This window comes from Sminthopsis crassicaudata, chromosome 5 (assembly GCF_048593235.1).
Source record: "Sminthopsis crassicaudata isolate SCR6 chromosome 5, ASM4859323v1, whole genome shotgun sequence".
In the NCBI taxonomy this organism is placed as follows: domain Eukaryota; kingdom Metazoa; phylum Chordata; class Mammalia; order Dasyuromorphia; family Dasyuridae; genus Sminthopsis; species Sminthopsis crassicaudata.
In genome coordinates this window covers 175,717,658-175,730,929 of record NC_133621.1, presented here as the reverse complement: position 1 = coordinate 175,730,929, position 13,272 = coordinate 175,717,658, and the positions used below count along the sequence as shown (strand labels likewise).

Below are 13,272 nucleotides of genomic sequence, written 5' to 3'. Positions count from 1 at the left end.
ACATGAGAAAACGAATCAAAGAGAGAATTCTTTTTTTTTTTTTTTTTTTTTTTTCCTTTAAGGAAAATGAAGTATTTGGTTCATTTATTACAATGGACCTTCTCATTCAAGGTACAAACTGTGTAATCACCTTAATTATAGAATAATAAGATAAGTGACTTTAGAAGTCACTTAGTTCAATCTCCCATCAAGTTGAGGAAACCTTTCTACATCATGCCAGATTACATGGTCATCAAACTTCGCAATCTGTCTATTGATATAATGCTCTAATTACTTAAAGGTTCTGTCTTATTTTCTTGGTATCTCTTCTAATGCTTAGTACAGTGTTCTGCACATGACTAGCATTTAATAAATAAATCAATTATTTGGTCCTTATACTCTCTGAAGGAACACAGGGTAAGTATACTTTTCTTCCAAATCACAGCCCTACATGAAGTGGGGACGGTTGTCATGTAGGGATAGTTGTCATGTCAACACTTAGTTTTATCTTTTCCAAGCTAAACAACCCAACTCTTTTTCATATGACATGCTGCAGACTTCCAAACACCTCACCATCCTTATTGTCTGTCTCTGGATGTAGTTTAGTCAACATCTTTCTTAAAATGTGTCATTTTAAAACATAATAATTAGTCTGAAAAATACAGACTAGAGAGGTAGTATTAATATCTCTTCTGATATTGGACTTCTTTGAATACTATATAAAATTTCATGTCTTAATGGAATCAAAAATACACATATAATTTTTCAAACTAGCTTATTTTCAGTCAATCAATGCTGAAAATTATCTGCCTTTAGTAAGGAACATAGAAGCTATTTTAAAACACATGGAAACAGAGCAAAGGATTTTCTTATATATCTAGAAAAATTCAATATGCACACAATCATTGGTGATTCATCAGAGTAATTTGCATTATATTCAGTAAGTCTGCAGAGTTCCCCCCTTTCCTCAAATCTTAACAAACATTCAATTTTCAAATAGGCAAGACTATAAAGTGAAATCTCTTTCAAAATTTCTAATTAAGAAAAATATACATTTAAACTGTTTTCAGTCAAAGAAAGGCTATAATTGATTTTTCTTAATGTAAAGAGGATAGAGTTAAAGGGGGAAAACATTTTCCCTGAAGATAGAAAAATTCAAGATGAATTAGAAAGGACCTTTCTTTCATTTAAAAAAATTCATAATATGTTTATTTTTAGTATTAACACATAATATTTATAATTATTCAAGATGTACACAGTATATGATTTTTGCACCAATATAAAAGTATATGGAAAAAATTAAAATCTTTATGAGTAAATGGCATTCACATTTTTCTGTTTTTCTATTATAAAATGTTTTAAGTTTCTTCTTAGAAAGTGGGTATGAGGAGGGAAAGGTAAAGATTATCACCTTGTTTTCTAATTAGAAAATTGCACTGAGACTAAATTTACAAATCTTCAGCTAACAGGAGGTAATTTTAATTCAGCTTGAAACAATTAAAAGTAGTTAAAACTAAAACTTTTGCAAACTTTTCTAAAGCATTTATTCTTTTGAGTGCTATAGCATTTATACACACATCATCCATGGGGATCAGCTCACCCACAGCTGAAATTCATTCACCTTCAGTAGGGAACGTGACAGCTGTTTAAAAGCACATAGCAACATTACACAGCAGTTTCAGCCAGAAAATGAAGAATATAATATCGAAATGAGATCACAAAGGGAGTTTAGGTAGGCAATATATAATTACCCAAATTGGAGTTAAGCCAGGATCAGGATGCTAACTCTCATATTAGAGGGAAAAAAAAAAAAAGTGTCATGGGATCTTCAATGACCACTAATGATCTGTTATTTCATACTTAATGGAAAAGGTAAGGCATATTTGTCAATTGGTTGAAGCATTCTTGGGGAAAAAAATGGTATGAAAATTAAGTAGAAAAGTAATTTCCTTTCTAATTAATGTAGTAGTATAGTTGAAGAAATCTCACTGAGAAAGCATTTATATAGCAATAGAAGCAGATAAAAATGAGCATTGTTTCGAAATTTGCTGCTTAAAATTTGATCCACACCTCTCACTCCCCACCAGACACTCTGGCTTGTCCCACCTCTTGCTTTATTTGATTCAAGACAAAGACAAAGTAGCCATATTCTTTCAGAACAAAAATGAACAGCCATGTGGATTTTTACATAGTACTCTTCTTCGGCAAAGAGCCACAGAACTTTTTTAAAAATCGTTTCCAAGGATGAAAGTGACTTTGCCAAGCAAAGTGGCTTCAAAACAGGACTCAAAAATACTAATAGAAAGACAGATGGTTCTACTAAGAGCTTGGCTGCCAAAAAAAAAAAAAAAAAAAAACCAGGAGAAAAAAAAGCAGAAAAAAGGAATGATGTTATTGAAGCTGACTGCAAAGTTCTCTGATGACTGCGAATACTTTTGTCCCATTGCAAGTGCTAACTCTGCCTTCAGGGCTGATATAGCTAAAATACCAACCTCCCCACATTCTACCTCCCTGTGCTCTCTCCCCTCCAAAATAAAACCTGTCAGTGCCAAAGCCCACAATCCAGCAAAATCCTACACTTGATTCTGACTGACTGCTCAACAGAAGCAAAATATTGCATGGAAGGACTCCCATTTAGGAATAGACCCACAAGGAAAATTACTCTTTTTTCCCTCAAAACTGTCTGTCATATTTTCTTTTTCTAATTCCTCTTTTCCTCCTCCCTGCCACAAAAGGGCCCTTGGGCCCTATGAGTTCAGAAGATATAAACTCAATTTGTGTAAGGGGTGGGGGAAGAAGTAGCACTGCAGAGACATGAGAATAGTTTGCAAGGATTTAGAAATAATCCAGTCAAAACACAGTGCAATTTTCCTTCCAAACTACTACTACAATAATATCTCCACTTTATTTCCTTCAGGGCAACTGTCATTTCTTTTTAACTAGATTGCTACCAGATATAATAGAAACTGAAATATTATATGGTCACTGACTCTTCTTTTATATGGCTCATTTCACTACTGCATTTTAACTTTTACATGATGTGTTTGTTAGCATTGTTGCTAGGATATAGCCATTTAAAAATGATATAGAATTAAGTCTTCCTTTTCAATTTTAAAGCAATGAAGTCTATTTTAAATGCCATAAACAATTGATTTCCACATTTTCTCAGTAAATATGATGTTCTTTAAAAATGAATGATTCATGTACATTTGGCATTTTCTTATCCAGTATATTTCTTTAATAAGTAGAATTCAATTTGTCTAATTTCAACCAACAGAATAATGAAAAAAATAAAATAGCTGTATTAAAATTCAGTGACATTTGTTTACTGTAATTCAGTATAATCTCTATGTTCTAAGATGATAAGATAATTATTTAGGGTGACAAGACAGGGTGACTGTTTACCAAGAGAATAATTGTTGGGGAACAGACAGATGTTTTCTTTGCTAAGGGAAACTAAAATCTTTGGGGGTATTACACCAGTCATAAATAGCACCTGTTTTTGAGAGCACTTAGCTGCAAAACATTCCCTGAAGGATAACCAGGGTATTGATCATAATCTCTGAAGCTTGAGGCTTTACTTTATGATTGAGATTTCTTTAATTTCTTAAAAACAAAACTTAATACAGCTGTTGCTTAGAAAAAAAATAATAAAAATTCATATATTTTTCAAAAATATATGTGATTTTTTTCCTCTATCTTTTTTAAACAATAAAATATCTTGATTCATGCATATGTGGTTGCCTATCACACAACTGCTTTTTTTTTTTCCTTTGTTGGCAAAAATTCACATTGTTTTATTCACACGGTACTATGTCAGTTATAAATAAGCAGAGGAAAAATAGGACATAAAATATACTGGGCAAAGTGCAATATGTTGCAGATAACCAGTTTTAGGAATGGATTATACAAATAATTTCATTACAAAATCTACCTCTGAAAGGTTTTCTCATGCAGCATGTTATTGTTTTAAGGTTGTCTTCACTAGTTCATTATATAATGTTGCTGAAATATTATAAGCTTTGAATGCCTAGAATATCTGGAAGTCTGTCTTCTAAGCTATCCTCAGGAATTATATGAATTCAACCCAGCTAGATAACTCAGTAGATAGAGTGCTGGACTTGAAATCAGGAAGGCCTTATTTCAAATCCAGCTCAGACATGTACTAGCTGTGTCATCCTGGACAAGTCACTTAACCTCTGTTTGCCATGTATAGTATGGATCATGAAGAATTGGATATGACTGAATGACAATAAATAAAATGCTTTTTTAAAAAACACAAATAAAGCAAATATTACATAGAGGGACATTAATTGCTCATGATTGGATTGTGCTAATATGATAATAATTTTAAAAAGCAGCACTAAATTAATTTACAGATTTATGAAAGCAGGAAACTAGTCTAAGCAACATCTGATACCATGTACCATAAGAATATCTTAATGGATATATGCCCTGAATATAAAGTCACTTTATAACATTTTAAAAAGTAAGACATCTAGAGGAGAAAGGCAGTAGATACCTTTCTTTTGTGAATTATATGAAATTATGAATGTTCACAAAAACCAGCAGGAAGAATTCTTATGTAAACAAAGATAGGGATGATACTAATTTTTTGTTGATGGACAATATTCATTGTATAAAATTAAAAAAAAAAACTTTTTATAAGGAAAATGGAGTTAGACTTAAAAGGAAAATAAATATATGAAGATATTTTCATAGCATCTTGACCTGATAGTTCTATTATGTAAGATAAAGAATTCATATATATATATATGTGTGTCTATATGTAAATTATATCTATCTATTTAACTATCTATCTTTCTATCTATTTATCCATCTATACTATTATCCTAATAAATATTATTCAAGAGATAAGGATCAGTAATTTTCAAATTAATAAATAAAAATTATCAATAAATGTATGAAGATTTTCCCTAAATCACTAATAATAAGACAAATTAAAAAAACTCTTAATATTATGTCTTGTCCATTAGATTGGCAAAAATGAAAATAGAGGAAAATAATAATCGTTGGAGGAATTGTGTTCTTATAGATATACAAATGTATTACTGATAAAGTTGTAAATTGGTAGAACCCTCCTGCAAATTAATTTGAAACTATTAAATTTGAATTTGAAATTATAAAGATGCTGAACTGTACAGGCTCTTTGACCTAGTGAAATTATTATTAGACATTTGCTCCACTGAGACCCACCAAATTAATAAAATAATCAAAGAATGAGATGATGAGGGACTTCACTAGAGCAGGGGCAGTATCAGAAGACGATGATACCACCCACCATGAGGGGGTGGTATTTGAGAGATGTTGCAAAGGTAAAATTGGAAAGCTTCAGCAACAGCTTGAATATGGAAGGTAAGAGAGTGAGGGATCCAGGATGGTTCCTAGGTTGCAAATCTGAGTGAATAGGAGGATGGAGTTGCCTTTCACAATATTTAGGGAAGGTAGTGGCAGGGGTGGGTGGGTGGGGGTTAGGGTTTAGGAGGAAAGACGATCAGTTCTCTTTTAGACATAATGACTTTAAAGTGTCTACCGGACTGAAAAGGAATTGAAATGTGTGATGAGAGATCAATTGGGGCAAGAAAGGTAACTTTGAGAATTATTGGTATAGTGATTGTAATTAAACCTATGAAAGCTGATGAAATCACTAAGTGGAGTAGCATAAAGGGAGAAGAGAAAAGGGCCCAGCATGGAACCCTGAAGGATACTTCAGGTAAAAATACAGAAGAGATTCAGGACAATATTTACCAGGGATAGAAGGATCAAGTGGAGGGGAGAGAAAGAGAGATAGAGATTGAAAATAAATGCAAGAGTGGAGATGACTAGATGATTGAGGGGACAATTTGATGGAAGAGATGAAATGGAATGGGATTACTTAAAGCAGGTAATGGGATTAGCCTGATTAAAGAGTAAGGTCATCTCATCATGTGAAACAAAGTAAATTTTAGTGAGGCGATTTGAATAAGGTAAAGGAATAAAAAGTAGCACCTGTGTGATGAGAGATGGAGAAAGGGTGGAAAAGATGGCATTCATAGCCAAAGACTATCTGTAGATTATGGAGGAAGGTTTTATTTGAGAGAAAGAAGAGAGGGGAATCCATGGGAGGTTTGAAGAGGGCTGGAAAAGTTTGGAAGAGTTGCTGTAGGGAGAGGAATAGTGAGTTTAGGAGATATAATAGGATTCACTGGCAATAGTGAGGTCCAATTAAGGTTATGTAACATAATTTTTTAGTGCACTCAGTAAAACAGTTGCATACTTTTCTCCACCTTCATTAATCAGGATGAATATAGATGAGAAGGTAACACTTGTAAGAGTGAACCAAGGCTGAGGCATAATCAGATAAGGGAAAGATATAAGGGAGGCAGGGAATTCAAGAGAGAAGGACAGGGTAGAATTAAATTTGTTCACCAGAGAGTCAAGATGGGGAGAAGAGGAAGGAATGACTAGTGCAGAAGAAATGGTCTGGGAGATCACTGAAAGGTCAAGAATTGGAAGTCCCAGTAGAGGAAGACAGGCATTTATTAGATCCCCAGAATGAAACACAAATTGATTTCTTTTGCTTATTTATACATATTTATTATAAAGGATAACTATTACTTGGAGAGTCAAGAAAGAACATTAGAGGGTCATACGTGACATGAAATAGTATCAATAAAATAATAAAAGAGAAAAGATGGAGATCATAAACAGAGCAATTTTGCCATTCTCTTGTTAGACTTTTTACAAGCTGCTTGACGCTGGGCAAGTTACTGAATCTCTGTTTGCTTCAGTTTCTTGATTTTACAACTGGGGCTAATAATAGCATTTACCTTCCAGACTTGTTGTTAGGATCAAATGATATAATAATTGCAAAGTACTTAGCACAGTACCTGATACATAGTAAGTACTATATAAATGTTAGCTGTCATTATTATTATTAAATAACATTTCTTTTTTAAAAATATATATAACATTTATACTTTCTAATAAAATTCTTTTCTATTTTTCCTATTTTGAAATATTTATAAAAGTTGTTTATAAAAAAAAAAAGAAATTACCCAAATGTGTCAGAGGTATCTCCAACCCAAGATGTTAAAATAGAACTCATTATCTTTCTCATCAACCTCACCCTCTTATTAAGTTCCCTGTTTCTGTTGGTTGTCCCCCATTATTTATTCCCTTCACTCTAATCCATAAACTTGGATTCATATTAGACTCAGCCTTATAGAATATTAGAGCTGGAAGGGAATGCAAGCTGTAACATTATATGAAAAGAATCCCTACTTTAATGTACCTAAAAATGGTTATACAGATTCTGTATCCTCTGGTTCTAAACAAGAATAATTTCTCTTCAAATGACAATTCTTCATATATATAAAATCAGCTACAATTTCCTCTTCTCCCCTGCCCCACTTATTCTCCAGGATAAACATCTCCAGTTCATTCTTTTCCTTAATCATTCCTCACATAATATTTATTCAAGGTCCTTCCTTTGTCCAGTTGTCTTTGTAGTTGTCCTTCTCCAGATTAGTAAAGTATTTCCTAACTATGGCACTCAAAACTCACCATGATAATACAGAAACAGTATGACAAAGACAGTATACTAGGGCTGTCATCTCTATATTCATGAAAGCTATGCATATCTTAATGTACTTTTAACATATAATTTTTTGGGGGGAGGGGGCGAGGGGGTTGGTGGTCACATCATACATAGCTGGCAGGAGCATTTGATCTGAGTTCTGAAGAAAGTCCTAGAATCCATAAGATGGAAGGGAAAGCATTCTAAGCATGAGGAACAGCCAGCAATGATATACAAAATCAGGAGATAGAGTGTTATGTACTAGGAAAAGCAAGCAGGTCAAGGCTGTTGATTGTATACTAAATAGAACAAAGTAAAGTGTTAGAAAACTGGAGAGTTAAGAAAGGGGTCAAGATGTAAAGGACTTTAACAAGGAAACAGAGGATTTTATATTCTATCCTGGAGGTTTAATAAGAGGTACTACAGGTGACTGGGTAATCCAGAGATATGTCGGTCCTTTACTTCAGGAAGATCACTTTGGTAGCTGAAGGCAGCATGGATTGGGGGGAGAGAGACATTTAATAGACTTGGAGTGAAATGATCAGGTACTGCCCCAGAATACTGATAGTGTGAGTATTCAGAAAGGAACATTTGAAAGACCCTGTGAAAGTAGAAATGACAAGACCTGGCAACAGACTGGATATGTGGGGACATTGTTAGAGATAAATTAAGAAAGATCATGCTGAAATTGTGTGACTAGGAGGATGATGGTGCCCTCAACAGTAATTCATAAGTTTGGAATAGGGTTGGAAAAAGATAATGAGTTCTAATCTGGAAATGTTGAGGTTGAGTTAATATGGGACATCTAGTTTGAGATGTTCAATAGGAAATTGGAGCTGTAAGACTGGAAATCAGGAGAAGGATCAGGGTTGGAAAAATATATATCTGAGAATTACATACAAAAATGATAATGAAACTCAATGGAACTGATGAGATTACTGAATGAGATATCCTAAAGGGAAAAGAGAAGAGTGTTCAGTACCTTAACAGTTAATGGACATCATCTATAAGAAAACCCAGCATAGGAGATAAAGAATGAGTGGTCAGATGGGTAGGAGAAGAACTGGAAGAAAAGACATACCACAAAATCTGAGAAAGGAGAAAGGATTCAGAAGAGGGTGTTTGACATTGATGAAGGTACAAAGAGGTCAAGCAAGATAATGATTGAGAGAAAACCATGAGATTTAACAAATGAATGGCAAGGGTAAACGATGCCATATTAAATCATTAGCAAATTTAGAGGAGAATTTTCAGCTGAATGAGTTTGGAAACTATATTTTGGAGGATTTCAAATTAAGAGAGAAGAAGAAATAAAAGTACTGATTCTATCAGGCTTTATCAAGAAGTTTGGCTCAAAAGGAGAGAAGAGAGATATGATAACAATTGGATATTTTTGGAGAAAGTAAATTTTGTTTTGTTTTGTTCTTAAGATGAAGAGACATGGGCATGTTTGTAAGCATATAGGGTGTCAATGAAAATTAATGAAAAAGTTGGAGTAATGGTTAGGATCACTTTATTTTAATTTCCAAGGCCTGTTGATTCTACCACAATATCGATTGTATCTTTTGCCATTTTCTCTATTAATAAGATGACCATGTCACATGACTTTATCACCTTTGGTAGGTATATTGTAATTGTTTTCTAATTTGGCTCATTGTCTCCAATCTTTCTCCTCATTAATCCATCCTCCTTTCTTAACTATATCTACGTGGATCTATGATCTCTGTGATTTGTAAGTTCTTTAAAATGATGCAGATTACACCACTATATCCATACCTGTCCATCTCCTGTGACACTTGTCTTGAATTTACCATAGAGAAGCTAGTCAATACATGAGAAGCATTTGCCATATAATCAACCCATCTTTTTGTTCTACTATATAGTTCCTTAATGACACCTTTTAAAATTGCTCTTCTTTGACATTCCTCATTAGTTACATGGTATAGTCTATGAACTTCCACTATATGTCTCCCTATTGCCTGAGGTATGATGATCAGATACAATTTTTTCTAAACTATATTCTTTGACCTATTTCCACATAGCAATTCCAACAAAAATATCAGCAATTGAAAAGACAAAACGTTGTTCTTCCCCAGAGAAATCATGGAGTCCTTATTTTTCCTGAATGTAGTTCAGCCTGCTTGCCTCCTACCTGCCTAACTTTAGACCAAAATTGTTGTCTATGTCCACTGTCTGTTCTAGATATATGTGTAACGAACAAATTCTATGTTTTGTCCATTGAAATGTGTCATGATCTAGGCAACAAAAATTCTTCATCCACTTGATTTTTCTTGTATACATGATCAGTCTCTTCCTAGTAACTATGCAATGGTTCAAGGCTTGAACAAACAAAATGCAAAAAGAAGGATTTGCAGAATCTAATAATCTAGAGAAAATCCCTCTTCAACATGGATTCCACACAAACTTTTATATCACGGTGAAAACAGTTTGATGAGAATACATTTCCCTTTTTTATGAATTGATTTTATATTCAGAGGCTGCTAAATAGGATTATGAATTATTATAAGTTTTAGAGAATCTTAAAGGATTTTAATCTGGATGAAAGTTACTGTAAAAGTCTTTTAAAGAGGTGGTTTGCTGTATTGAATGAAAATTTTTTTAACATTTACTAAATACTAAGCACAGTGGTATCTATTCTCTACACAGCATCATAGGATTAATAGATTCTGATCTTTGGAAAAGAAGAGGACTTAAAAGCCATTGATTACAAATTCTTTATTTTAATAATGAAAAAATAAGTCAAAAGGGGTAAAAGGAAGTTAAGTAATTTCCCAGAGTCACTGAAGAAGTAAAAGTCAGAGACAAGATTCAAAAAACCTCACCTGCAAGTCCTGCATTATATCCTCTATATCATACTGCCTTCATTTATTTCACTCAACTACAAAACTGTAAAGATATTTCCCATTTTTAAAAATTGATAATACTCTCATCAAGAATGTATTTGATTTATTCATAGGTGACTAACTTAAAGGGATTATTTAAATGAAAAAGTATCCTAATAGAGGTTGATACATTCTGTGTTGCCTTTAAAATTTATTAATATGGACTAAGATTTTTTTTCACATATCTTTGGTATTTTCTTTTCCTTCATATACTTTGCATATCAATCCCTTAATTTTTCACAATTACATTGTCCCCAGAATAACTTTTCTTCAGTTATACTTGGTTCAATCTAGCTGCTTTCCTCAACTTTGTTTTCTCAAGATCACCATTCTCTACACAAGTGGCAAATTGCTCTTCCCAAAGCAATCATCTGATTATGTTTCTCCCCTGCTAATAGAATCAATAACTATTGTATTTAGGATTTAAAAAAATATTTCCTGGTTTGGCATCTAAAATCCTTCACAATCTGGCTCCAGCACACGTTTCTGGCTAATTAAACATTATTCTCCTTCACTTAACTGTATGTTTCCCATACATAACATTCTGTCTTTAATTTCTACCCTAGCATAGATTGCTGAATGGACTTAACTCTCCTCAACCTCTTAACACTAATTCCCCTTATGATTCAGCTAAAGTGACACTTTATGATTTCTACCTACCTTAGGTATTAGTACCTTTCTCTGTAAAATTACTTCATACACACACACACATGCACACACACATGTGTATGGAGATATATGTATGTATATATAATTTACTTATATATGTACATATACACTTATATTTATCTATATATGCTTTTTTGTATGTGTACATACATGCATACCTACATATGTAATTTACTTATACGTGAATATATTTTTTTAAACGTTATAAGATTATTCAAGGAAGTGACTCTTTCTTTTCTGTGTCCCTAGTATTTATCATAGGACATAATATGAAGATATTTAATAAATGCCTTTTGAATGAATGAATTAATGAATTTAATCTCTTGGTTTCTAACTTTTTAAAATGCTTTGAATTCAAAAACAATATGGATACAGGAGGATTTTTTTTTTCTATCTACACTTGTGAAACATAAAAAAATGTAAAAAGTTCCTTATGAGTACACTCTCTCTGCCAAGGTGGATCAATAACCATTTTAAAACATATTCTTAGAAGATGTGTGAAACATTTAGAGATTAACTGACTTTTATAGGGTCACAGAATCATGAAATAGAAGAGTTAGGATTTGAATCTAGACAGGTCTTCCTGATTGTGAGGCCATCCCACTGTCTATACCATCCTGTCCATCTTTAAAAAGAATTTTGTATATTCATTTTAGGTATTAAAATAATTATAAATATCAAAATGAACAGTAAAAGACCTTCATATAAGTGCTTTATGGTTTACAGATGCTATGAAATTTTATCTCAAGAATCCTCTGAGACAAATGCTAAAAATATTATTTCCATTTTACAGTAAGGAAAATGAAACTTCAAGAGCTTAAGTGAAATGTAATTAGGAGATTAGGTCACATAACTAGGAAGGGACTGACCCAATACTTGAAATGAAATCATCTTATTCCTAATTTCATACTTTTCCTGTTTCATCACAGTTGCTGCTTTAAAGCCTATGCTTGCTTTGTCATTTCCAAATAAAATATATGCAGTACAAAATTAAACTCAACAAATGTGTTTGCCACCTTTGAACATCATTTTGCCTCTTTTTAAAAAAGACAACTGCTTTTCTGTACAAAATAGCATCCACATAATTGGAAAACTGGCTAATTTTAATGTTTATGTCAGTGGTATTTTGAATTGGAGCAGGACTTTCTTCAAGATCCAACTGAGAGTCCACTACCCTCATGACACCTCTCTCATTTTCCAATCTCAAAATAATCTCTCCCCACTCAACTTTTCTTTAGCACTTTGTCTAAAGCAATAGAATGTCCATATTGTAATCTACCTTACATCATGATAATTTGAATATTTTATATATGTATATATGTAAATGTGTAAACATATATGCATATATGTTTATATATAAATTTATGTTACAAGTTTTGTTTAGGGGAAGAGGTAGTAAGGTGTTAGTTCTATGGGTGGAAATAGTTTTCCTAGTCTTGCATAAGTGTTTAATAAGCATTTATTGAATTTTAAAATTAAATTGTCTATTTAAGATTTTTTTTCCAAATAAGGAATATAACTGTAATCATATAAAGAATTATACATTGATGGAAATAGGTCATTAGGGAAGTTTGATAAAATAAATGAACTGATAATTCCTTCTAGGAGGCTATTCAATTCAGATATTATGAAAATATAAGCAGTTTTTACATAAGATAAAGAAAAGGAAATACTTGCTCTTGGTGGGCACACTAGGCAAGAAGAGGTCCTAGCTTCAGGAATATATAAGATCAAATCTAGACATTTAGAGACTTAGTAGCTCTGTGACTTTAGGCAAGTCACAATATCTTATTGTTCAGTTTCCTCAGTTGCAAAATGATGACAATGATAGTACTTACTTTAAAAAAGGGTTACTTATTTATTTATTTATTTATTTTTTCTTTTTGGACTAAGTGAAAGAGGAGATTCTTCACTTCAATTCCTATCCAGTCTTAAGCACTGAATGAGTCTGGTCTGAGGCAAATTGAGAACAGTTGAAGCCTTTAGCCTAAAAAGACCATGAACTTCCATTGCATCTAGGGCCATCTCCAGTCATCCTGATCTACCAGATGATTCTGAAAGGGAAAATGAGCCAGGTGACCTTGCACTGCCTTCCCTCACTTAAATCCAATTCACTTTCATGTCATGGCATCATGTCCTTGT

The 13,272-nt window shown here is 32.8% G+C and overlaps 1 protein-coding gene across 1 annotated transcript in view; it reads right to left on the bottom strand.

Annotated features, from left to right (window-relative positions):
* The window catches only part of SOX5 (SRY-box transcription factor 5), a 449,917-nt gene that overhangs the window by 145,457 nt on the left and 291,188 nt on the right, over positions 1–13,272 (bottom strand).